This window comes from Camarhynchus parvulus, chromosome 2, assembly GCF_901933205.1.
Source record: "Camarhynchus parvulus chromosome 2, STF_HiC, whole genome shotgun sequence".
NCBI classification, from domain to species: Eukaryota; Metazoa; Chordata; class Aves; order Passeriformes; family Thraupidae; genus Camarhynchus; species Camarhynchus parvulus.
In genome coordinates this window covers 141,701,414-141,727,955 of record NC_044572.1, presented here as the reverse complement: position 1 = coordinate 141,727,955, position 26,542 = coordinate 141,701,414, and the positions used below count along the sequence as shown (strand labels likewise).

The 26,542-nt window shown below is 47.0% G+C and overlaps 1 long non-coding RNA gene across 1 annotated transcript in view; it reads right to left on the bottom strand.

The window, feature by feature from the left end:
* Positions 1-13,331: 13,331 nt before the first annotated feature.
* The window catches only part of LOC115915096, a 72,791-nt gene continuing 59,580 nt past the window's right edge, over positions 13,332-26,542 (bottom strand). The window contains exon 4 of the long non-coding RNA XR_004061479.1: positions 13,332-15,047. This is a non-coding gene — a long non-coding RNA (uncharacterized LOC115915096). The remainder of the gene's footprint in view (positions 15,048-26,542) is intronic.

Genomic DNA, 26,542 nt, shown 5'->3' with positions numbered 1-26,542 from the left:
GAAGTTGTGGATGCCTAACCCCTGGCAGTGTTGAAGGCCAGGTTGGAAGGGGTCCTGAACAACCTGGTCTGATAGAAGGTCTCCCTGTCCATGGCAAGGGAGTTCAACTAGATGATCTTTACAGTCCCTTCCCACTCAAACCAGTCTGTGATTCTATGTAAGTTTGCTCTGCTGGAGCAATGAGGTGATCAACTCATGTTACTGCATTAGTGCAGTGCTGCCCACACCATCTCTTGAGGTGCCTCAAGTCAAATCCTACTCCTGTTTAAGTTACTAGGTAAACTTTTTGCTGTCTTCTTTTTGCTTTTTATCTCTCTTTTTTTTTCATTCCTGAGGTTTCTGGGATCACCTTTCCAGTAGATCATCACTACAGGCACGTCGCAATCTGTAGCGTGAGGCTCACGTCTGGCTTGAACTTAAGAAAGCACCAGATCAATGCAAGATCAAGCTGAAACACAGGGACTGTTAACCCAAATTTCCAGCACTTACTGCCTTTTGTTTGTGCAGACTGACATGGAGCCTCGCAAAATGCAAGCACTGTAGTTCACAAGCAAGAGGTCTGGCAGGACAAACATTAAAGACTGTAAGAAAGCACAGGCAAAGAAGTATCTTGTACAGAACTGAAAAAACAAAAGATAAATGATAAGTAGGAATTCCCCAGTGGGCTGAGTTTATCGGTGTGATTGCTTTCAGGACTTTTTTCTTGCTGTACCACCTTGATTTGCATACAAAGCATCTCTAACAGGAAATAGCATCTGTCCTGGAAAAAAATAACCCCAAGAAGGATAAGGATTTTTGCTGCCAAGAGTAAAATGTCTTCTGGCACCATATGACATGCCAGAAAGCCCCTCTCCTCACAAAAGCAGTGGTACATTGCAGCTCTTCTTCACTCCTTGCTCTGCATCCCATCCCAGGGGCTGCAGCACTAATGCAGCTCCTCAGGAGAGCTTCCAAACTTAGAAAATCTGAAAATGAAAGAAAAAACAAGCAGGTGAGTTGATTTGCATTCCAAATTCACAATTAACACTGCACTAAATTAGTTTGTAGGAAGTGGAAGAGCAAAAAGGAAAACCGCCAACTTGAAAATGCAAATCTTCACCCTACTACAATCACAAGCCACAGCCAGGATTCCTACAAGCTAGGAAGGCACCAGTAGGAACCCATTTTTCACTACTTTTTCAATGTGGCCACTACATGAACTCGACAGTGGCTTGTGATATGTGGTTTCAATCCTATACCATATCTAGCCAGTTTCATTTCCTGAAAAAAACATGAACGGAAAAGCAGAAAACCTTTAAAATTATTGTACAGGTCTTTCTGTCTTTTCTTTCTCCTTTTTGTCTTTTATTGCTGCCTTCCTACACTAAAAAAAGACATTTATTAAATTAGTACAGCATTAAAAAATGGATCTTTTCCCAAGGCTCTTGGATCGTGAAGAATATAGGTTGCTGCTTTGAAACTCACATACCAACTTGGCAGCACAGCATGGAATTGCAGCATTTTGTTTGAGTATGGTATACATACATGGATACACACTGCTCCTCTGAACATGGCTCCAGGGGTGGTGGTTCCAGCCCAGCAGTGAGCATAGGGAGGTGTGTTCCACAGCCCTGTGTACTGGTATTGCAAGACCTCAGACCTCAGCTGTCCATGGCCATCAACAGTCACAGCCCCACGGGAAGCAGAGCAGCGAGTAAAATCTTGCTTTCCAGATGAGTAAGTGAGACAGTGGTAGTTATAACACTAGACCTCTTTGCTTTTTCCTGCAGAACTCAGGTCATTGCCTCCTCTGCCTGGGCTCTGTGTCTCTCCCTACGGGAGCCCACACCATTAGCAGGGAGAAGAAGACTTTGCCACCCCAGGGCTCCTCTGTGCTCCTCTTCCCTCCTGGCTGTGGAGAAACACTCGGGCTCTCCAAGCACAGTTAAAGGGGTCCTATTTAACTATCATCTAGGCACAGCCCATGTCCCAGCAGCTCTGCCACTCCTCAAGGGCTGGGACAGTTGCTGGGATCACAGGCTAACTGGACCTATAGGAAAGAAACTGCAGCAAAGACCAACAGCATACTGGGCTGCAGGAGCAGAAACAGCCAGGAGATCTCAGCACTCATTAGACCCCATCCAGACACTGCATCTTGTTTTGGTACAAGAAACACACGGACAAACTAGAGCAAGTGCAGTGGGGGAGCACTGGTAACTTGCCCAAAGAGAAGAGGCTGTGGGAGCTGGGCTTGTTCAGCCAGAGCAGAGATGGCTTTGAGGGATGCAGCAGCAGCCCCAGCACCTGCAGGGAGGTCACTGGTAACACAGCCGAGTTCACTGAAAGCAGGACTTGACCAAACAAAGTCATGAATCACCCAGTCTGATCTCACAGCTGACCCACTTAAGATTCCTTTCAGCCTGTATTATCCTACAGGCCATCTTCAAACTGCCACCAGTGCAAAGGCTTCGGAGGAAAGGGTGGGAATCACTCAGTGCTCAGGCACTGCGATATCCCCCAGGTGAATGAGTTAGAGAAACAACCACATCCAAGGCCACAAAGGCCCAGAAGGCACCCCTGGGCACTGTGCCTATGTTCCTCTCAGGACATGACAAACCCCAGTCCTGCATGCAATTCCACAGCAGCCCACTGCAGCTGTTCATCTCAGCTGGGGTGCCAGTGGCCAAGGAACCTTTGTCCATGTCCCATCTGCAGCACACACACATCCATCTTTCTGCCCTGTGATGTGCATAAATACACACACATAGTTACAGAACAATCAGGATTCCCTAAGGCCCATGGCCAGGCCAGTCACAAAAGGGCTCTCCATATACTGCCCAAGGCTGCAGCCTCTATTCCACAGGATGGAGATAGCTCAAGAAACCTTCCCTCTGCCCCACAAACTGCACAGCTCTGGTGCAGGATGACCCAGCTACACTGTCAACATGGCCACATCATCCTCTCCATCCCTTGTGTCAAAAAGAGTGTTGGAAAAATGTCTTCCTTTCAGTCAAAATAGCTTATGTTGGTAACAGACAGGAAATGTTCACAACTGAGAAGATGAAAAGGGACTTTACAGACAGTGCTACCAAGTTCCAACTTTTTAGAAGGACCTATACAAACTACAAGGTGATTGCCACGTGCTGGGTGGGCAGAAGAGGAGGAGGTAGAAAAGGAGAGGTTCATCTTCTCACTCCAGGTCACTAAGAAAGTCAGTGGCAGAGCCATAAATCAACTTCTTCCCTACTATCCCTGAGTTTGGATGCTCCCCATCCTCTTAATGCATCTGTTTGATAGCCAAGCTGTGCTAGGACGTAAAGTTGCCCCTGTGTTGCACATAATCACACTTCTTTTTGGAGACCATTGCTTAAGGGATGTCAACTCCCCACCAGAAGTCAGTCCTGACCAAGTATCATCTTTCAAAAATGCAAACTTGCATCCGCATCAAGAAACCTACCCCATTTCAATAATATGCTCACACAAAGTGTTCTGAGATGTGGTCTTGTCTCACAGGAACTTAGAGGCTCTATGGGTTTATCCACATGTGAGATTTTTTGCACTTGGAAGTGAGACCAGCAAGCATTTTTACACCTACCTATTCAAAGAGTTTTATTTTCAGTACAAAGAGGGTATCAGACCGCTCAGTTTCAACTTCTGCTGAAATTCCTGTGTGACCCAGGACAGCTCATTTCAAGCAGTTCTGAGTCCTCATGGTGACTTGTGCTAAACTAAATTTCTGTAACTGCATCCATACCAATGTCTGCATAAATCAGCAGGAAAACCACAGCTTCAGTCAAAATTAGTATTTTTGTACAGAAATAAAGACTGAAAAACCCCATCTCCAGCTCCTCATTGATAGATAAGCTCTTGAAGCCAGATATACCTTCAAAAATAGCTTCCCTCTCCTCTTTCCACCCTCCCATTCCTCCAATCTTTGAACTAGGCCTCAGGGCAATACTTTGCAACTTTGTTTGCCAAAGGAGAAGGATGCTTTCTGTCTGGGAAGCCGGGAAGACTCTGCTGGAGCAGAGCAGACCCCGGGCATGCAATTACCCAGGCAGCAGCAACAATATGTTAATTCACTGGATCACTCTGAAATGAAGCACAGTGCAAGTCCCTGGAAAAAGTGAAAAGGAGCCTGTTAAGGAAACTGTGTGAAGGCCTTGTGCACAGCCGCCCCTTGGAGTCCAGACAAGGATGGACTTTGCACAGACATCATTTTTAGACCTGAACTGGCAGCCAGCACGCCTGCTCTTCCCACCGCAGGGCATCCAGCCGGAATGATGGGAACTATGCTCAAGGCTGACAGGGGACACTGGGAAACATCCTTATTTTTAAGAGATGCAGACACATGCATTAGCCCCTGCAAGGGGCATCTGTGGAGCACTCATCCAGGGCAGATCACAGTCATAATGCCATGCATGTTCTGTCCATGTCCAGAGATTTCTCACACTTTCAGGGGAGCAGTCAGCAGCCTCCTCCTTGGTTCTGCAGCTGCAAAGTTCACATCCCAAGCTCAGCTCCTCTATTTAGTTGCCCAGAGCTCCTTAGGTAACTCCTGTCCTCCAACAACAAACAACAAACAACAAAGCCAACATTGCAAGGAGAGGAGAAACAGACTGAAATGGACCTTCAGTGAATTTGTTATGAGAAGTCAAAGCCCTCAGTAGGTCTGCACTGACTGGCTACCTCCTGCTGACTAGGAGTGCTCTCCTCTAACATCCAGGCAGAAACCATGGCCTTGTCACGGCATCATGACAGAAGTAGTCTTGCACTCCTAAATCAGATGGGGTGCCTTGCTTCAGGCAGGAAAACTGGCTTCTCTCCTAGGGAAAATGGACAGAGGAAGAGTCACAAAATCTCCATTACATCCCTGTGTTGGACAGACTGCCCACCCGCACACGATGAATGTAGATTCCAGATATCACAGATCTCCTTGAGGAGTAAGCAATGATTTCATCAAAGGCAAGGGCAGCCTTAAACCTGCATGGCCTCTTGTAGAGAACTTTCTGTTGTAATCCATAGATAGATTAAACTCACCAAGTGGAAGAGTTGCACACCGAAGCTCTTTCTGCATAAAGCTGTTGACCACTGAGCTGATACATTCAGGTCAGAGGCTCATCTGTGCCGACACACTTCTTGAGGAATGAGAGTGTGGCTTTCATGCATAAATACAGCTGTTACCCTGAGGAGTAAGGGGTGACCAGTTTAATGCCAAGAAGTTTAAATTCAGTACTCACATTGTACCAAAACTCCTGGGTTGCTGCAGAAATAGGATGAACAGCAAAAAAATCTGGAGAAAGTCTTCTGCTAGTTTCTGCTATGTGCTGGCTTTTTTGGAGACTGTTTGAGTGTAAGACTAAGACAAATCTTATTTAAAAATGCATCTGTTTTGCACAGATTGAGTTTTGCTCTCCAAGGAGATGGGAAAAGTAAAACACAAAATTAAGCTGCAAAGACAACAGGGCCTAGCCATGAGCCCTGGCCTTTGCAGAACTCTTGATGGCTGTCCCTAAATGGGAGCACTTTGCTGCCAGATGACGTGTCCCAGATGAGATGACTTTCCTGAAAAGCACTGACAACACGCAGTTAAAAGCTCAGTTCAGACAAGCAGTGAAACAAGACTGTTTTCTGGGTTTTGAGCTGAATATTCAACACTTTCTATGTTTGCTCTCTCACAGGTTATCTGGGCTGCACAATCAGCAAAACTGCAAAAACACTTGCGGGGGCTCAGCTACCAGGCAGTCTGTAATGGAGCTGTTCTGGAGGAAAACAGAAGTGTTATTGTGCTCACGGCTGTCCCAGTACAATTAGTCATATGTGATGGAGAGATACGCGTCCTCACAGAACTCTTACTGCCTTGTCAACAGATGAAGTCAAAATGAAAACATCCCAACTATCAACAACCAACCTGAAAGCTGAATCATGAACCCTGAAAGCAGCCTCAATGCTACAAAGAGATTTCTTCTCTGCAGAAGAAGACAGCTGGATTCCTTCCATCCATCCTCTTTTTCTTCTTCCCATATAATTTCTTGACACTGTTCAATGAAATAACATTTCTTCTTTCATCTCCCCACCCATCTCTCCTTAAGCTGAGCAATGCTGTAGGGCCAGGAGAAGAAGGCACATTGAGGCAAGAAGAGAAGAAGGCCTGAGCATGGGTGGTGGGAAACAACACCCCAGTTGTCTTCTCTGCGTGACCTCAGACAACTTCCCCAGCGCTGCTCTGTCTCATTTCCCCACTGAAATAGCAATAGTCACCCATACTAGGTGACTACCTGGCCTGGTGTTTCCAATCTGGGCTTAATATTGACAATAATCAGAGCAGGCTGATGGCATGCTTAAGCTTCCCTTACATGTCAGCATCTCATTTGGTCACACAGCAACACTCAGGACAACCCAGACCATGGTTTCGTGCAGCACTTCTACACTTGTGCACTTCACAAATATCTCTGTCAATGTCTTCGTGCTCCAAAGATCTTGGCAAACACTCCCTATCTCAACAGCAACACTTCTGTGCTGGAAGCTTAGGAGATCCACATTCTCTCTTCACCACTTAACAGACATGGTTTGACAGGACATATTCTTGTATCTACACTAATGAGAGATGGAGAATACTGTCAAACAAATGCGTGGAGTTTGGCTCATGGCTGGTACCAGGGGCAGAACATCAGAATGCCACTCGGTTGTTGGGACTTCTCTAGCTGGAATGTTACCTGTCCAGGATGCACCACACTTATCTCAAAGGGATCCTGTGGTCTTACACATGCATTGCACGATGGCAGACCTGGGAGCAGACACCCAGCAGTTCCTCTTGATAACCATTACAGAATTCATCTGGAAACAAATTTCTCTTTCAGAAGCCTCTTCCCTGGCACTGACAAATCTTTCAAGATGCAATTTGCACTGCCAGGGCCCCAGAAAGGTGCAAGGGGAAGCATATTCTGCTCCACGCTGAGGGTGTCCAGCAAGACAAGGAGCTGTTCAGTGGCTCCGCATCCATGTCAGAGCTCGTAACAGGAAACAAATCCTCCAGACTCAGGTGATTCCTAGGCCAAGTCTCAAACAAACCCACACATCCATGCTCACACCGAAGAGCATCAAGACCAAAGAGCTGTAGGTTGCCATGGCAGTGTGCATGGGTGATTTTATCACCCTTATCAGCTGCAACAGCATTTAGGCCCATTATCAGAGAACACTGGTATTTTTTTAAGGGTACACCAGGGGGAAGAAGCTGAAAACCAGTGTCAGCCAGAAGACAGAAGTCAGCACACAAAGCAGGAGTCCTTGCTTTGAGCGATTTGCCTCCCAGGGGCACGCAGAGATTTACCGAGCCCCGGGCTCGTGCTGGAGATGATGGGCAGTGCTGGGCTGGTGAGCTCTCCCCTGCACAGAGGGATGCACAGCCCTCCAGGGAGCACAGCAACAGCAAGTGGAGGGCAGTTGCCTGTGCTCTCCATGGAGCCCAGGGAAGTAGGTCAATCCTTCTGCTTTGCTGAGCCTTTTGGCAGGTCGGTGCCACGCTGCCGTTGCCGCTCGCAGCTCGTCACTTGTGCTGCGTGACAGCCACATCGTTCAGAAGTTAACAAATTCAATACATCTAATTAAATCAACCTTGGCATCCATTCAAAACTCATCTTGTGGCTTTTTTTTTCTCTGCCTTTTTATTCCCTACTGTTGGTAGTAAAGAGACCCAGCAAGGTGAGATGCAAGAGAGGGTTGCTAAAGAGCAAGGCAGTTTTTATCTCTTTCTTTCTCTCAGTTTTTTATCTCTTCCTTATCTCAGTTTTTATTTCCATGCTGCTCTCCTGTCACAGAATCACAGAATCATTAAGGTTGAAAAAGATCTCCAGGATCATCAAGTTGTTGCAGAGATGCTTTGTTTTCCTCAAGAGAATGAAACAAATCCACATGGCATCATTCCTTACGCCTCTTTCCTCCTCCCCTGCCCCAGACAAAATGACCTTTTCCATCTCCTTGCAGGCTTTGCAAACAGAATCCAACACACCCTGGGAATCCTTTGGCTCTGCTGCTGATACTTTCCATCCTGAACATGGACTTGGCAAGCAAGCCAAGCTGGCACAGCTGGCAAAGGGCGGGCACATCCAAGTGTGACCTGCAGCCTCTGGGCTGGGCTGGACACACTGCAAGGTGGGAGCACATCTCCTGCTACCAGACTGAGCAAAGCCAGAAAGCAGCAGGGAGACCACTGGAAATGGCTCATGCCAGCCAGGGTCACCCCGGTTGCTCTCCCATGCAGTTCCTGACTTACACCATATGCCAGCACTGCTTGGTAGATGTGGTCATGAACATGGGATCACACTGGAGAAGCCATCCAAGACAGGCTAGTGGATGGCTACAGAGCTCTAGACAAAGACCACAGCATGAGGAGCTGCCATTTGCACGCCATCCTCAGTGACATCAGGACACACTGGTGAGCTGCCCACACCAGTCCTCTTCCATAGGCTGACATGGACACTGGGATCATCCTGTCCAACCTCTCATGTCTCTTCACTACAGCAGATCCTTCCTCTTCCACCAAATTTTCTGCTTCTGCCACAACCTCCCTGCCCCGTGACCATCACCTGGAAGTCAGGATGGTGACACAACCTGCTGCCCTTTTGTGCTGTGACTAACAGATGCCAACAAAACTGCCATTCTCAGTTGTTGCAGGAGTTTAAAGACATTTGGATCATGCCAGAAGAACACACTTCTGGCTTGGATCCTAGGAGAAAGTTTATTGGTTTTCCATATTCTTCATGTTTTCTACAGCCTTGCTGGCCTGGGGAACCAGGACTAAGGAATATGCCAGGTGCCACCAGACCAAGCCTGTGCAGCTTCTCACAGCCAAGCATTGTTTCCTCCACAGATTGATATGAAAGATCTCTCTGTCAAAGAGTGAAGTGTTTTGTATCTGTATGGTGGCATTATGCATAGAAATTAATCTGCAGATTGTTCCCTGCTATCACCTCAAAGCCATACTTGTCCTGTCTGCTCAAAATGCAGCTGGTTTACCTTCCATGTCTGCACTATTTCCTCTCCTTTAATCCATTCTCCTTCAAAATAGCTCCTAAAATACTCAAAACAATTCTGGGTAGCTCTTCCACCAGACCCCTGAAATGACATTGTGCTGAGGTGCTGCTTTGCTGGCAAGCAGAAGTCAGTATGTTGGAAAAGCTCTGGCTCCCAGCATTGCAGCTGCACAGTTGGGTGCTGTTCTCCTGGCAGGAAAGGACATTTCATGCAAAACCTACTGCTCATCCTTTCCTCAGGACTATGAAAATAGTCTTAAAAGCACTTTGAACTCCTCTGGTATGAAAGGCACCAGAAGAGTATAAAACATCCCTCTCCCTCATGGCAGAGGATGTCACACAAGTCTCTTTGTGAGTGCAGGATAACCACTAAGTGCAAAGCAAGCACCATGGTCTGTGGCGTTCTGGGCTCTTAGCAGTGGGTTTTGCAACTGGCTTTCTTCAAAGGATGAAGAAGTGCAAGAAAGTCCCATCTCTGTCCTGCACGTTACTGCTCCGATCAGTAAGGATACAGTTTACAATGATGTGGTTTGGACTGCTGAAACACATCAGGTTCTACAACACAGACCTAGGAGCTGTTGGAGCACAGATAAGAGAGCAGTGATTTGCACTTCCAGAGTGAGAATGAAACCAGAAGCTGCCTTTGATATTCATACACACAGAGCATGTTAGTAAGTGCAAGTGGAAGAGTGTCCTTAGAAGAAGAGCCATCAGTTCAGCATCATCTTTGCACTCAATTTTTCATGTTTTCTCTTAAATGAACTTCTGATGCAAGAAGTCCAAAAAGATAAATTAATTCTAATGCATTTGCTCTTTTACAACATTTAGGTACACAAGGGACTGAACAGGTGAGCAACCCACATGCCCTTGGAACAAACAGCATCAGCTTGAGAGCTTCATCATTCCTTTAGCAGCAATTTCTCTTTCTTGCTTTTCTTCTCTCCCAGTCCTAAATGGTGGATCCAAGGAAAATTACTGGCAGAGATAGGAGAAAAAGATCCAGAGGATCTGTGTTACCAGTGTTCCCAAACCCTGCACACTCTTTCATGTCTTCCAAGGTAACACAAAGCAACTAACATCAGCCTGCTTCAGGGCTGGCCTGGGTCTCACCACAACTGCTTGCAACTCCAACTCAGCCAGGACCAGCCTGCATGGACCCCTTACCCTTCCCTCCTTCCTAAAAAGGATCCTCATCATCCCCTTGAGCTCAGCCAAACCAGCATCCACAAAGCACTGAGACAAGTGAGCAGCACAGGACAGTGCAAGTGCTCAGCCAGCCCAAGGCTGAAGGCTGAGACATTTCACACCACTGCTGCCAATGTCTCCACTGCCGGCAGGAACACTGCAGGGCCATGACAGGAAATTGGGTCTTAATCACCAGCTCACTTTTCATTCTCCACTTCAGTTCTGCTATTTTAGCAGCTGCTGCGAGCTGGCTCTGCACTTTCAGACGAGCAGCCGCTGGGGCACAGGGTTTAGCTTGAGTGTTTTCACTCAACTGAAGCTGCAACTCCAAATGCAAAGAGAAAAATGAGGCTGGGGGAGGCTCAGGGTAGTGATCTGGTAGCAATCAAGGCTTTAAGACACAACCAAACAGGCACCAGTCTCTTGTACAGGCTGACACTGCCTGGGACAGGCAGCCAGGCTGGTGAGGCCCCTCAGGCAGGACACTGGCACTGTGCAGACTCACTGACTGGGCTTGCTGCCCACTTAGGACAGCTGTGTGACATGGTCCAATGCAGATGTGTCTCCAGGTGCTTCCCCTCCTCCTTGCTCATAGTACATCTATAGATCTGCTGCAATAGCAGGGTCAGCTGGAGCTCTCTAAAAGGGAGAAGGTGCTGGGAGCTGGAAAGAGACACAGCCAGAGCTCAACGGCACAACCATCTCTGTGCACCAGTGTAAGGATGCTCACCAAGTGCACATCAGCCCGTGCTCCCCATGCTCACGTGGCCTGGGGACCTCCAGAAGGCAAGTGTTAAAATTATGAAATCATTGAGCCAAGACAGAAAGCAACCCTTGCCACAAAACTAATTGAATCTTTGAGGAAAAGGACAGTATTTACTGTCCCTGTACTGCCTCAAACAACACTATTCCTGAAAAGATTCTGCACTGTTCTTGTGCCATGCCCTGAAGTCCTACTTTGCCTCCCCATCACACGCACAGATCACAGATGCAGTGGATGCACAGACTGTGCCTGACTCAGCCACTGCCAAATTGCAAGTGACCTACAGGACTTTTCCCTTCTCCAAGATGGCCTTGATCTGATCACCATCCTCTTCAGAAAAGGATGGGAAGTCAGACTTGCTGCAAGGACCCACTAAACTTGCTTTAACACCCACCTCTCTCCCCAGACAGCCCAGGGGATGAGCACTGCTACAGCAGGTGTAGGATTCATCTCACTCACCCTAGAGCCATCTGAAGTATCCTATCTAGTCAGAGTGAGCTGGCTGGGGCACGCCACATCTCATCAAAGAAAGGTGTTTGCAGCCTTGGCACCTGCATCCAAACAAGTCGGCACAGGGTGCTTCTGCAGGTGATGAAGAATCTGCCACACAGCCCAGGAAGATGAAGGTGCAATTTGTCCCGTTCATCAGGGGCCCATCACACCTGAAACCCTATGGACAGTGTTGACTAGACTGCCCCTGGCTGCAGCAGAAACCAAAAGCTGCACTGCTGACCTACATGGGGGGGAAAGACTCCCACCTCGCCTACCAGTCAAATGCAAAAAAGCAGACACTTCCAGAGGGCAAAACTGCTCTCATAGCCTAACTTCAGCACCTGACATGTCACTGCCTCCACCTCAGTGCACTTCCAGCCCTTAATCCTCCACTGCCCCAGTAAGGGGAGGCAGAATAGATATGCCACATTTCAGCTTCCCACCTGGTGCTCCAGTTGTCCCAGTAAGCAAAGATGGGTTTGTGCTCATACAGAACAAGGGGTAAGGTGCAGATGCACATTAGCTCATCCTTAGCCCTGCCTCTGTGGGTAGCAGCTTTTGGCAACCAGGTAGGTTGGGAACTAGGAGCAGCAAGATCTCAAACAGCTCCACAGGGATTCATTTCACATGAGGATGGTTATCAGAGCGTGCAGATGAGTAGTACCTTCAGCACAGCTGTATTAACACATCTCAATAAAACTCCCTGAGAATCCAAGACAGAAAATGCCACATGGGCAGCTAATTTCCACCTAATAGCACATTTTCCTTTGGCAGAAGTTATAGACTGCAAGTGCTTCATGAGCCATTTGCAGGAACATTTGTAGGCACTACTGAGGAACTCAGAAACTTAATTATCTCTTTTAAAATGACCTGCGTGATTTAAAAACCTATTTGGACTTCAGGTGCCCTGGGATCTGTAATCCCTGATCTAGTTGCTTAGCTGGCACAATCCTGAAGTTACCATACAGGCCATTCACGTTGCTATAAATTGTTATACCTACTCACCAAACCTTCAAACGTGCCCCCAGATCCACCATCCCAAACTGACAGAGAGAGAAGCAAAACCCCAACAACCACCTCCTTATCCTTATCCACTACCTGCCTGAGCTTCCCAAATGATGGCAAGAGCACAAAGCCCCTCTACTGGGGTCAGCAAACTTTCAGCACAAACAAATGCCCAAACATCTTTAGACATAAAAAAATATATAGATTTAGGGAAGTTATTATGCTTCTCGGAAACTTTTTGCAATGCTATTACCAAGGCTCACCAGCAGTATTTAGAGCCCAGTGGCAGTTCGCTGCTTGAACCAAAAGACACACCACACACAATCCCTCTTACTAATAATGGCCTGCAGGGCTGGAAAGCCCCTGTGCCTCTCTCAGTGCATGCTGTACTGAGGTGACATGCCTGGGTGCTCGATTTGAATATGTAGAGCTGAGACCACCCACGGGGGAAGCACAGATCCTGCCTCTGAGCTGCCATCCTGACCCCAGTGATGCAAGGTGAATGGGGCAGGCACAAGTGCTCTCATTTCTCTACCCCAAAAATATTTCCACCAAGTGATGGTTAAGAGCATTCATCAGAATGTTGGGGTTTTTTTAGACATGCCAGTGAGGGAGGATATGGCCAAAGTGGAAGAACCTGCTGGTAAAATTCCTGATGCCCTGGCCCTTGCATTCACTGACTGATGCTACATGATCCCCAAATGCCAAACTCCCATCCTTTCTACCAAGAGCAACAGCAGATTATCACTCAAAAAAAAATTAGTCCTGAGGTAAATTAGTCCTGAGGTAGTTTCATAGCATGTGAATATCTCTGATGCAGAGCCTAAACAGAGGAGGCCTTAAAGGCTTTTTCTACTCTATGAGGCAAGGACCTAACTGAGACTATGTTACAAGCCATCATGCAGGGGTTTCTGCTGGAGCCAGATGCAATAAGTTTGTTTTATTTTACACATGATCAGGATCCAGCTCTTTACTCCAAAGGGCTGTTACAGCCTGAAGAACACAAGCTCCAATGAATGTAGCAAAGTATCAAAAAACCAGAACCATAGAATGTGTTGGGTTGTAAGGGACCTTCAAGGATGATCTAATCCAACCCCCCTGCTATGGGCAGGGACATCTCTCACTAGATCAGGTTGCTTAGAGCTCTGTCCAGCCCAGCCTTGAACACTTCCAGGGATTGAAGTGTTCCACAGGAAACATCCAGAGTTCTCTGGGTAACCTGCTCTAGTGTCTCACCACCCTCACAGTAAATGCTGAGACCCAAATCATGCTGCTGGGACACAGCACAGATCCTCAAGCCAGATTCTTCTTCCAGGCTCTGGTTCATTTTGCTGAGAAATCAGGTGCAGCACCTGACACACCTCCACTGCCCCACTGGAAGGTCCTGCTCCAGGCTCCTGCTGGTGAAAGGGACACACTGCTCAAGCCACAGCTTCTCAGTCATGGCCCAGCACCGTGGAAACCAAACATTCTCGGCAGTGTAAAGATGGTATGAACCACAGGTGATGCCCAAGAGTGTGGTACAGGTGGGGTCCCAGCCATCCCCAGTGACACCACCCACACACAGGTAGGCACATGGGGCAGAGCCACATGTGCTGCCATCACTAGCAGCATGGCCTTCGCTACAGTGCTGCCTTGAAAAATTTCTCCTTTTAACTCCAAATTTCTCTCATTGCTGCATGGCCCTTTGCACCCATCCAAGCTAAAGCCATCTCAGTCCCCTGCCATCCCATGTGGGTTAACACCTCCCCAGCAGCTCCTGCCATCCAGGACATATCCCCCACCTTCACAGCTCAGCTCCTTTTGCATCTGCCCCAAGGGCAGGCTCCTTTCTATTGCTCATCACTTCTTAAATCTCATCGCCTATTGCTCACGCAGCCTTGAGGCCAGTGGTTTTGGAGGCAGAGGGAGGTTCAGACAGGTGCTCTCAGGTAGCCTGCAAGTTTGTCCCTGGATGTAGCAATTCCAGGGCCTCTCATGGAGCTGAGTTCATTGGGTACAACTCTCACTTGCCATTGAGTCAACGGGGTTTTTTTTGCACTCTACTGCAGCCAGTATTTTTCCCTTAATGATTCAAAAGTAACATGCTGCAACAGCAGCTGCCTTACCTGTTTCTACACCTTCTGGTTTGTTCTGCTGAAGAAGGGGTATAATGGCTCTGAAAAAACACAAACAAAACAAAAAAACCCAAAGAATCGAGGAAAGTCACTAATGGTATCTATTAAAAAGACAAATATTGCATGTCCTGGAGAACACCTATAAAAGCTGCAGCATTTCAACACTAGTTTTCATTTCAAGGTGACATGAGCTGTCCCATATCCTGTACCCCACTGAGGGAAGCAAAACCTCCCCTCCCTGTGAACCCTTTAGATGGACAAACACAGGAGAAAAGGTGCCAGAGACCCAAAGCACATTCAGGGAAAAGCATGGACAGTGAAATTAAGGTTTCTGGCTCTTGGCATCACACTACAGCTGTTATAAAACAGGATATCCATCTTAGCAGCAGCTATCAATACTCCAGCATGAGTCATCTGCAATACTTATCTAATGGTGAGTAAGCTGCTCCTGTCAGTCATACTTTCCAGATAAATCTGTGAAGAAAACAAGAAGGAAGAAAAAAACCTATCAGAACATGTTATCAGAGAAATAAAATGTAGGGCATGGTATCTGGCCAGCAAGACAGCACACAAACTGGCAGAGGAAAAGGTGGTTTGGGGGTCATTGGATGAAACATGCACACCAGGAGCTCCAAGACAAACATTAGGGTCCATATGAGCGAAGAACCACTAAATCAACCACAATGTGACCCCCTTCCTGCTGGTGGATGCTTCAGCCAGCACCCATGGCAGGGGCTGTGCATGACACAGCTTTTGGGACTGGGACTCCAATGTACAGATGCGTCAGCCTGGGGGTTTGTGCTCATCACTTCCCTGCTTGGCAGGGAGTGATTGTCCAAGTGAGGACACAGTGCTCAGGAAGAGCTGCTTATGGTCAGGGTCTTTAACATCCCCAACAGCAGGGAAACCTCAACCCAACCACACACTTAGGTGCAAAAAAATCCTAAACACAGGGGATGCTTCCCCACGTCCCCCTGTTTTGACTAAAGGACAACAACTAAATTGCAAATAATTTAGTGGTGAAAATAATGACAGGAAAAGATAAAGACACCTTCTTTCAAGTCTGTTTGAGGAAAGCATCTCTGAATGAACACACAGGCTCATTTGCACCCAGCCATATGCGACCTTTTTTTTTGTTTGCTGCCTGCCTGCGCCTTGTAGACTCTGGTGAGCCACAGGAGGTGAGGCCAAGCCTCAGAAAACTTTCTCACAAAGAAATTGCTGCTGGGGAGGTGGAGGAAATACCCCAAGGGTCTCCCAAGGGGGTACGGGTGCCTCACAGAAATTTCAGAGGGAAGCTGGGGAGCAGGGGCTGTGAGGGGAGAAAATTCCAAACACCTCCCCAACTTCACGTGCCAGAAAGTGAGAGAAAACCCCATGCATGAATCACCCTCTGCTGATATCGCAGAGCCACTAACTAAAGTGTTTCACACAGGCTGCCATGCAGCCTCCTGCCAGAACAGAGGAGCCCATTTGCTGTTCTTGCAGCCCAGCTGTGAGGCTTTGTGGGCAAGGGGAGCCCAGGGTGGGCACAATGCTTCTGTCAGCTTGCCTGCAAGTGGGAAGAGGCACAAGGGCATGGCTGTGGGAACCAGCACAGATCCACCAAACCTCAAGACCTCCACACCCAATACTGAAGCCTGAGATGGCCACCTTAATCTCCTCCTAACTGGAAGGGACTGGAAAATAAGAGCTGTTGTCATGGCTAGCATTTCATAGAATCACAGAATGGTTTGGGTTGGAAGTTGACCTTAAAGATCATCTTGTCCAAATCAATTGCCACGGGTAGGGACAGTTTCCAGGCACAGTAGGCCAGGTTGCTTAAAGCCTCATTCAACCTGGTCTTGAACACTTCAAGGCATGGGCATCTACAACTTCTGTGGGCAAACTGTTATAGCATCTCACCACCCGCATCATAAAAAAATTTCTTCCTCAGGTCCAAACCAAACCTAGCCTCTTTCAGTATGAAGCCACCCCTCGTTGTCCTATCACTCCATGTCCTTGTCAAAAGTCCCTCTTCAGACCTCTTGTAGCCCCTTCAAGTGTTCTAAGGTCTCCCCAGAGCCTTCTCTTCTCCAGGCTGAACAACCCCAGCTCTCTCGGCCTTTCCTCACAGGTGAGATGCTCCAGCCCTCTGATCATCTCCATGGCCTCCTTGGACCTGCTAAAACAGGCCCATGTTCCTCTCAGACTGGGGACCCACTGCTGGGCATTTCACACTGCAGCCCCAGCACTGCTCAGAGTGATCTCTGCTTTCCCTCCCTGCCCTGGGGACAAAGGCTCTTGTCAGACAAGTGCAGGAACTGACACAATCAAGAACCAGCTAGACTGTGATTTTTCTCTGGGTCAGATTTTGTTCAAGTCAGTGTTGCAGTGCTGCAAAATCATGTGCACCCAGGCACCAACAGCAGGGATGGGATCAGTCCGAAAGAGTAAAGACAGTGGGACCAACCCCTGTGGCATGGGCACACTCACAGCAGGTGAGAAGGGCCACATAACCCCACCCTCACACAGTCATTCTCAGCACTTAATTTTATCAGCCTCGGAATAAAACTGATTCCTTCACTGGAGCACAAGTTCTGTACAGGGACAGCCCTTTAGAAATAAAACCAGGCCAATTTAGTCTCTCCTGAAACCTCAGACTTACTTTCATATACATAATTTTCTTCCTTTTTTTTTTTAATAGGATTGAGAAAGGCATCACTGGAGCATGAATTCCATAAGCATCCACCTCAGGCAAATACATACATAATCCTGCCCAGAAACACACCAAACACCTTAATCCCAACACTTTTATTAAAAAGCTTCCCCAAAAATTAGAAACTTTCTTTTTATGCTCAGCCTAATTACCACCATAACAGGTGAGACCCATTTGCTCCTGAAGCATCAGCATCCTTCTGCCTCAGCAGGTCATCCATCTCCTGCCTGATACACCTGTATTGGGCTGAACAAGCAACCTGCTGCTCCAGGCTTTCCCATCCCAGGTCTTCCTGTCCACCTCCTCCCATGTGAATTCACCTGAAGAACATGAGAACTGGACCCAGTAAGCACTCTTGGGAAGACCCCTTGCCTCTGAGAAACCTCCTGTTTTTCTAGGTTCTCCTCTGAGACCCTCCTATTAGCATTTTTTAATTTTGAGTTTGGGGCTTGATTTGGTGTTTTTTGTTTCAGTTATGCTGTATGATCAAAGTTGCCTTTAAAATGGCTAAACATGCATTACATATGAAATTAGCATGCAGGGAAGCAGGGGGGAGAACTGTCATATCTTCTTGCCAAGATGCAAATAAAGTGCTGAGTAGGAACTGAACTGGCCACAGATGTAATCTAGCCCTGTCGGTGCTTAGGAGCACATGTGATACAATATTAGGCCCAAATTAGGAGATTCTTTCAAATGAAAAGACCACTTTGCCAGCTCAATTTTCAGCGAAGAAAAATAAGATAAAAAGAGAGGTCTATTTGGTCTAATATAGCATTTAGCCTTGCCAGTTTTGCAGGAATAAAAAGAACAAAATCAATAATAACCTATGTAGCAACCTATCACAGTTCTGCACATTTCTATCAGTAAATAAATTTAGCTGTATTACAAGGATTGCCCATCTGTATTACGATACAAAGGCAAACAAATGTGCACTGCCGGCTTTGGACCAAGGCTCTGGAATTTACAGAAGCAAGGAAAAATCAACAGGGGCTTTGCCTGAATAAAGACCGCTCATTTAAGCACACAAGGCTTGTGCCAGTGTTCAGTGAACCAGCCTGGCCTGCATGTGTGTGTGCACAGTTAAAGATAACCATCTCAATATATTTATATCAAAGAGGGAGAGCAAAAAAAACCTCACATGCAAAACATAGTGACGTTCTCACAGATCTTGCAGATCTGGAGGCAAGTGAGCCGTGCTCTCACAAGAGGTCACAGCTCTCGAGTTAATAACCCTCTGACGTGGGTTTTCTGAAAGGGGACCTCATTTGGCTGCCCCTACAACTGCTGCTGTACACAAAGCTGGTGCAAAAGTCACATAGCAAGCACGTGGTGAGGTGATGCAGCACTGCAGTCATTCAGCTCCTCATCTTCTGCACGCTGGAAAACATTTTTGGATTCCTTATTTTGGGCTTGAAATTTTGGAGATGGGATTCTTAAAAGCAAATGTGTGAAAACAGTCTGTTCCTCCTAACCACTAGTGTGCCTGTTTGCTTAGGTAGCTTTGTGCTGGTACTGGTGAAGCAGTTGTGTTTTTAATGGAGCAAAATTGCAGTCACTGGTGGAATTCAAGAGAACTGCAGCTCAGCATCATCTCCTCTGCAGTCATCTGCTGGATTTGCATCTGGTTTGGCCACTCCATGCAGCTGCTCCAAGTGCACCTCCCAATCCCTACAGTAACTAGTAATTCTCTTGGGGTGTAAATATAGCTGTCACCTGAGATGTCTGCAGCCATTAATTAAATTTCCTGCTCTAGGTACTGCGTACCTCTCTTCGAAAGCAGCAGCCTTGACTCAGCACACGCCGGAGAGAGGGAGAGGCCGTGCTGCTTCACTTTCTTGAAAGGTCAGCAGGGGAACGCCCCGGAAACCCTGAGTAGCAACACCTCGTCCTTAACCCAAGTACAGGAGCTGTATTTAGGCAGCTGACTGATCACAAGAGCTGCAAGGACACGTGTCTGCTCAGCAGCAACCAACTGGAAATGCGGATGCCTTTTATTAGCCGCCCTTGTATTTAGCTTGGCTTGGAAAACCATGCTGCTCCGCTGGTGGGTCCTGCAGCGTATGGAAGAGCAGTTATTAGTGAAGCTAATTACAAACAACGTGGCTACTTAGAGGGCTAAAAATAGCATGGTGTATTAATAGATGGAGTGAAAACTGGGACACGGAAGATGATGGTTTTGATCTTGAGCGCAGTAGCATCCTACATGATCCTGGGTAATTCTCTTCATCTGTGTGTTTTGTTTTCACAGTTTACAAAGCAGGCAGGAAAACCTCTTCTCAGAAAGGCTGAGAGGCTGAATTCCTCAGCATCCGGGAGCATCAAGAGCTCCTCTCTTGTATTTCCACACAAGTGGAAAACATTCCTGTGTCAGCCAAACTGGCTCTGTGACAATAATTTCACGCCATTTATGTGGCAACTCAGGCGACAGTTCCCAGAAAGCTGTAACATTTACCTTAAATACCTGAGTTCACTAGTCACTGATCAAAGGAATGCAGCCTTTGGAAACGGTTTCCAGTTGACCTGGGGCTGCTGGAGCAGAGCAGCAAGTGAAGCCCTCGGTGCCCGCCACCGATCTGCAGACAGGAAAACCATTGCAAAGGGGGAAGCGTCTGACTCATTTATTCCATGCCAACTTTAGCCAATTAAAAAATCATATTATTTGCATCTTCCTAATGACCAGAGGCACAAACACTTGCAATGACACCATAAACCCCCCTGCCTCCCCACCAGACAAGCTCAGTCTCAGCCCAGCACCTGAGAGCACACACATGAGAAATCAAGCTTTTCCTTCCCCCAGTCTGCAGCCTCTTAATCAATCTAATAACAAAAGCAAACAAGACCCTGACTACCCTTCCAAGCTGGACAAATACCACTGCTGTGCTGGAGAACATCTCCTGAACAGCAGGAGACCACACCAGCCATCAGAAGGAAAGGACATGAGGAGCCTCAGCTCAAGTCCCAAATTCCTCATGTCCCAGAGGAGCTCCAATGCCAAACCTGGCCAGGTTTGCAAGGCACCACACAAGCTCCATCTCCCCAGCTCCCAGGCTTTCTTTGAAACTTCACAGTGCTTGGCTACATGCAGGGCAGAGAGATGTGTGAAACCCCTGGTCCATACATGCAAAGCTGTGTTTGAGTGGATCAATGCACTGCTCCAGGATGTCAAATTAACCCCTCCAAATCTATCCCTCTGATACAGCTGTCTCAATGAAGAATAAAAACAAAAGGTCTTGAATAGTGATGCAACTGGTGTGTTACAGGAGGTCTTGTGTGACTCCTAGTAACTATAATGCAACATACCTTAATGAGTAAGAAAGGGGAATGGAAAATTAATGTGCATTTGCAGAGGGATTAATCTATTTATTTAAAACAGAGGGCTTGCCTCTGAAACAAGACAATGCAATCCCACAGTCAGTGACAGTTCTACCTTTGCACTGATGTAGAAGAGATAAGACTCTGCCCTTGAGTGTTTTGTTACCTTCTGGTCAGGAGTTCAAGATGATAAAAAAACCCCCACAAAACAAAAAGCCCTGCAAGAAAACATAAAAGCCACAAATCATACCAGTTTCAATACAAACAACCAGCAATGTTTTCTTAAGCCTTTTCTACCATGGAAAGAGTGAGATAAGGGGACCTTTCATATGAGTGTTGTGAAAACAGCTGCAGGAAGATAACAAAAATTGAAATATATGTCAGATGCAACTGTAAACTACTGGCAGCTCAGGCTGCAACTGTTCCCACACTTAATCTCCAAGATGAGCAAACAAAAACATCTAACAGCACTTCCAAAAATCAGCATCTCTCAGCTGCACAACTGGCTTCCTGACCAGGAGGGGTGGTGGCATCCCCTTAAGTGGAGGTTGAGTCCCAGAGGAGAGTGCCAAGCAGGAAGAGGAAAGATGGAGAGGGGAAGGAAGAGACACAGGAAGGAGGAGCAGTCTCCTTCCTCCTTGTTCTTGTGATACAAAATTTCTCAAGGCTTCTGCCATCCATTGTGTTTTCTAGTGGACATAAATTCCTTTACCACCCTCAAGAGAAGAAGCTCAAGAACTCTAAAGATGCTTCAAGAGCCAAGCATGGCCCAATGCAGCCAGAGCTCCCCACTGAGCACTAACAGCCCTGGGAGAAGACCTAGCCCAAGGCTGAGGTGCTGGAACTCCAGCAGGGCTTGTAGCTCCAGGTCTACCATTCTTGGATTTGGGTGAGGTGTTTTACCTTCCGTAGAACCCCACAGAAGAAGGAGGGGTGACCCACTCCTCTGCATTTTGCTCCCCACAGGAACTCATCTGCAGACCTGCTGCAGCTCAGGACCTGGGCAGACACACAAGGACTGCCCAGCACTGAGGGTCTCTGCTGCTGATGGGTGCTCAGGGGTGGAACTCCACAAACCACCAATGGAAACATGAAAAGAAAGCAGCACCAAATTATGACTGTGGGGAAAAAATAACAGACATGCCTGGTGCATCCTTCTTTTTCAAGCACTCTTTTTTCTAACCTATGGCTTAATTTTTTCTAAAATATCCCTTTACATCAGGATAAAGCAATTTGTGGAGATGCTCTCTAAAGCCAATATCCACTGCAGCTGTGAGAGACCAAAGGATTTTTATCTACTTAAAAGTAGACCAAGATGTTTCAAACTGAAAAAAATATATAAACTGTCCAAAAGTTATTTTTTTCCTTTTCTTAAATCATCACCTAAATCAAACTAAGCAAAATGAAATTAAATTAGGAAAGGGGAAACTTCAGCCAGACATTGGGAAGTATTTAACAACCTCATGCATCTTCCTGTTGGGAAAAGCTTCCCACGAGGAGGTCAGGGGCAGGGGAGTGAAGTCACCCCTGGCTCCCGAGCTCGGGGCTGATCCAGTGTTGGCAGCGCCCGAGCCGAGCCGGGATGGGGGGTCCTGCCCAGCTCTGCCCCAGCACGGAGCCCACGGAGCCCAGCTGACTTCATCGGAAGTGAATCCCCCTTCCCCTGCTCCCCCTCCGGCCCCCATTCATGTTGGGAAGGAGCCTGGCAAGCCCTGGAGGGATTACAAGGCAGGGGAAGCAGGAGGTTAAAACGCTCTGAGGCCCCTTTCAGTCTGAAAGACAAAGTAATGGCGAAGCTAAAACAGATGCTTTGCTGAAAATAAAGAGTGGTTTGCACAATTCTCAAAGAGAAGCCAAAAAATGAAAATACTGTGTACAGTCCCAGGAAACTGAGAGCATCCTGTTCTTATAAATAGCTACAATAGTTGTGTCTACAATAACATTATTGCAGCATTTTGAAACGATGCTAAAAAATTATGTGTGTTATTTGAAGGATAAATTTGAGATGGTACAAAAAGGAGACCATGCAGCTGAATATGATGTAACGAAAGCCCTGAGTTTAAAAATACATATATTTACAATTTACTTCCATGAGTGATACGAGGAGGACTGACGAGACCAGCCACCCAGGCAGAGGGACAAGCAACTACCCATTTAAATGAGCTCTCCACAAACAGAGCAAGAGATACCAAGACAAAGCCATGGAGAGATTAAGTCAGCAAATACCCCTTATAAATGTAATCATTGTTGACTCCTGTTGCATTTGGTAGGCTGACCTGCTTCCCTGGACAATCAGAGAGAAGTGATATTCTGAGAATATTTCTGTAGGTTCACTAACATTTGAACAGAGTACTTTATGGTGCTTTGGTCCAGCTCACCTGTGTAGGTGAAGGAATGCTATACTCAGGCTCTGGGCTCAGCCATTCCTCCACCTTTCTACTGAAACTGCCACCTCAGCGGTTGCCAGTAGTGTCTTGGCACAAGCATGTCTCTGCTGCTGAATGGACTGAAAATGTCATATTTCTTCCCTCTCAATTAATGCAAATGGATCAACTGAAATAGGAGATGACAACTTGCAGGATTTCAAGAATCACAAAGTGTTTTGGGTAGGAAGGGAGCTGCAAAGCCTCATTTAGTTCCAATCCCCCTGCCATGGGCAGGGACACCTTCCATTAGACCAGGTTGCTCAAAGCCCCATCCAGCCTGGCTGTGAACACTTCCAGCCATGAGGCATCAACAACTTCTCTGGGCAGTGCCCCACCACCTCACAGTAAAAAGTTGATTCCTTATATCCAACCTAAACCTGCCATCTTTCAGTCTGAAGCCATTCCTCCTTGTCCTGTCACTCCATGCCCTTGTAAAAAGTCCCTTTCCAGCTTTCTGGTAGCCCCCTTTAGGTACTGGAAGGTGCTCTAAGACCTTCCTAGAACCTTCTCTTCTCCATGCTGAACATCCCAAGCTGTCTCTGTTTTACCTCACAGGAGAGGTGCTCCATCGAGACATCAGAGTAGATAAAAGCAGCTCTCCTGGAAGTGAGACCCTCTCTGGAGTTTGGGCTCTATTTATTTATATATTTGATCAGCATCTCTGGCTGCTGCTTCAGAATGGCTAATGATGGACTCTTGATTTGTCTTCAGTCTCTGGAGCTCTAGGCAAGGAGCAAGTTAGCCAAGTGAGGGAGCAACACAACCAGCAAGATTTGTCTCTACATTGTGTTGCTTTCCAGAAAGTTTAAAACACCTGTGCAGCTGTCCTGGGACCTGCCAGTGACACTGTGTTGCAGTTGCTCTGCAGTTCTTCACACCAGAGCCTGCCTTACAGGTTTGACTGACATTCACTGGCTACTTAGGCTGAATTCAAGGGTCTTGAACTGGGGTGCTTCAAGTTGTCTCTCAGACCACTACCAGCACAGCTTTTTACAGATTTCCACTCTCTGTCCACAGGTGATTTTTCATCCCCAGGTTGAAGCCAGACTAGTACAGAAGTGAGAACCCCTTTGTTTAGTTCTTATGTGGTCAGAATACCCATAGCTCAATTACAGCCAAAAACTACTACCTAGAAAAAAGAGATGCTGATTTTTCATATATAGAATAGGGGAAAACAGCAAAAAACAGAAGAGGAAAAAAGAGGAAGGAGGAATGAAAAAAAAGGACAAGAAAAAGGAAAATAAGGGCAGTGGGGAGGGAAGGAGACATGGAAAAAGGGGTGGAAAGAACAAAAGGACTGGGTGGGATGACTCTGATATGGTTCAGGCACTAATCCAGCACTTGTTCACCTGGCATACTGCCCACGGAGAACAGGCACTGCATTAGGTAGCAGGTCTCCCGCACACTGCTGGCCCCAGGCTTTAATCTTCCTCCTGCACAGACGGCCCCATGATCACATTTCGAGCCTTATAAATTATTTACATCAGATATGAGGAAGCAGAGACATTAGAGATGGAAAAGATGCACCAGCCCATCCCCTGGGGAAGAGAGCTGCATCCTTCCCCGTGTCACACGAGCAAAGCAGTGATGCTCTGTCTCTCCTTAAGAAGGTGTTTTGCTGCTCAATGCCCTCATCAGGCTGAATTTCTTCATGAAGCCTTTGCATAAATTGCATTTATTTTGACTTCTAATTCCTTCCTTCTGGCATTACCACCTGTCTGCATCCTCTGCAGCCCTCTGGAGTTGTACAGAATCACTAAGACACCTCCTTCTTGAAAGTTTGCCAAAGACATGAAATATTCTGCAAAGCCTAGTTAAAGATACCTCCAAGAATAACCCAGCAATCGAGTACTTAAAAAAATAAAAATCAGACTAATTTTGAAAAAGGAGGACTTTCAGCTAGAACTTTGCTCTTCCTGCCTTTACTCCCAGAGTGGGAGAGTAGTTGCTAGCTAGGGATGTGGTCAGCAGAAAAATATTTCCTGAGCTATGGACTGACTGCTTTGTAAAGTTTCTCCTGTAGCACCAAAGTAAATGAAGAATTCCAGAGCAGCTTCATCCTTCCTCCCACAATGCTCAGCCAGCTGGAGTTTGTGGGATGGGGCAGCACCCCTCCACCTGAATGCTTGGCAAAGTCCGAAACACAAAAGCACAAAATAACCCAGTCCCCATCCCTACCACCACATTTTAAGAGCTAACTCCCTCCTGACAACTGAGATAGAGTACATAAAGGAGCATGTCATGCTTTGAACTCCACGGTAATTCACCTCCTTGCCAGGATTTACACATTCTTTCTCTTGGCTCCAAGAGTTGCCAACACTTCCTTCACTCCATGCAGATGAAAGACTCCTGCTGAGAGTTGTCAAGATTTACTGCAGTTTTGGTTCAGATCAGGAAAGCACTTACATGTGCTCCTAAACACTGCCCAAGTCAAGGGCACCCGGCTGCATGCTCCGTACTCAAAAGCAATCAAGAAGAACCCCTTTTTTGATTGGAATAAAAAGGCATGTAGAATCTTAATTAGAGCTAGATGGAAATTACCTAAATGAGCTGCTTGTTACTGTGACAAATCAGATGGGAAGATAATCAAGTACAAGACATGAGGACAGAAACTGGATGGGGAAAAGCTGGCACTGAGGGTTTGCTTGAGCAAGCACAAGGTGCAGGACTCAGGGCTTGCTCACAGCACCTCTGAAAACAGGCTGTTTTCAAGACACCAAAGTCAGAAAGGAGAGGTTCCCAGGTACTTTTACTGAAGATTCCCCTTCTAAAAGATGTATTCTGGCTTGCTTAAAATGGTAGGGACCAAGCCAGTCTGCTTTTCCCTCATGTGTAATGCATTTCTGCTGGCTCGTCCTGCTCTGCTTGCATAGGCCTGTGCTGGTACTGGGAAGCCCTGAGCATGGAGCAGAAGTTTTGGAGGCTCTCGCTCTCCTACACTCCACAACTCATACCTGGCTGGCAGATGAACAGATTTATGGATATGAGTGTTTGGGAATATTTGAAAATTCAGCCTGTTCAGTCCCCATTCCCATACTCCCAGAGCTACACATGGGACATCTGACAGTCACCATCAACTGCAAGAGAGCTGTGGCTGCTCCACAGGCCACTACATCACCCATGACTGCACCAGAGCAGGACCAGCACTGGGCACTAACAGTGTTCCAGCCATGTGTTAGGGCCAATTCAACCTTACCATTACGTGTGTCAGTCTAACCCAGATAATGGTTTCTAGTAAGAGCCTGCGGGTTCCAGGATGACTGTGCCTTAGCAGCTTCTAGAAAAAAAATTACCTCAGCTGACAAATAAAATGACAGGTTTTGCTTTTTTTTTCCAACTGCAAACTCGGTCTGGGAACTGAAAGCAAAGATGTGAGCTCTCATCACCTCAAGCACTGCCACCCAGCACATCATCTGGACAAGCCTGCAGTGTGCATGGAACTGGGCATGCTGGGTGTGTGGGGCACATGCCATGATGCCATGGGTGCATGGGCTGCATGTCATGGGTGTGCAGCATGCTTACTCTGAGGTGCA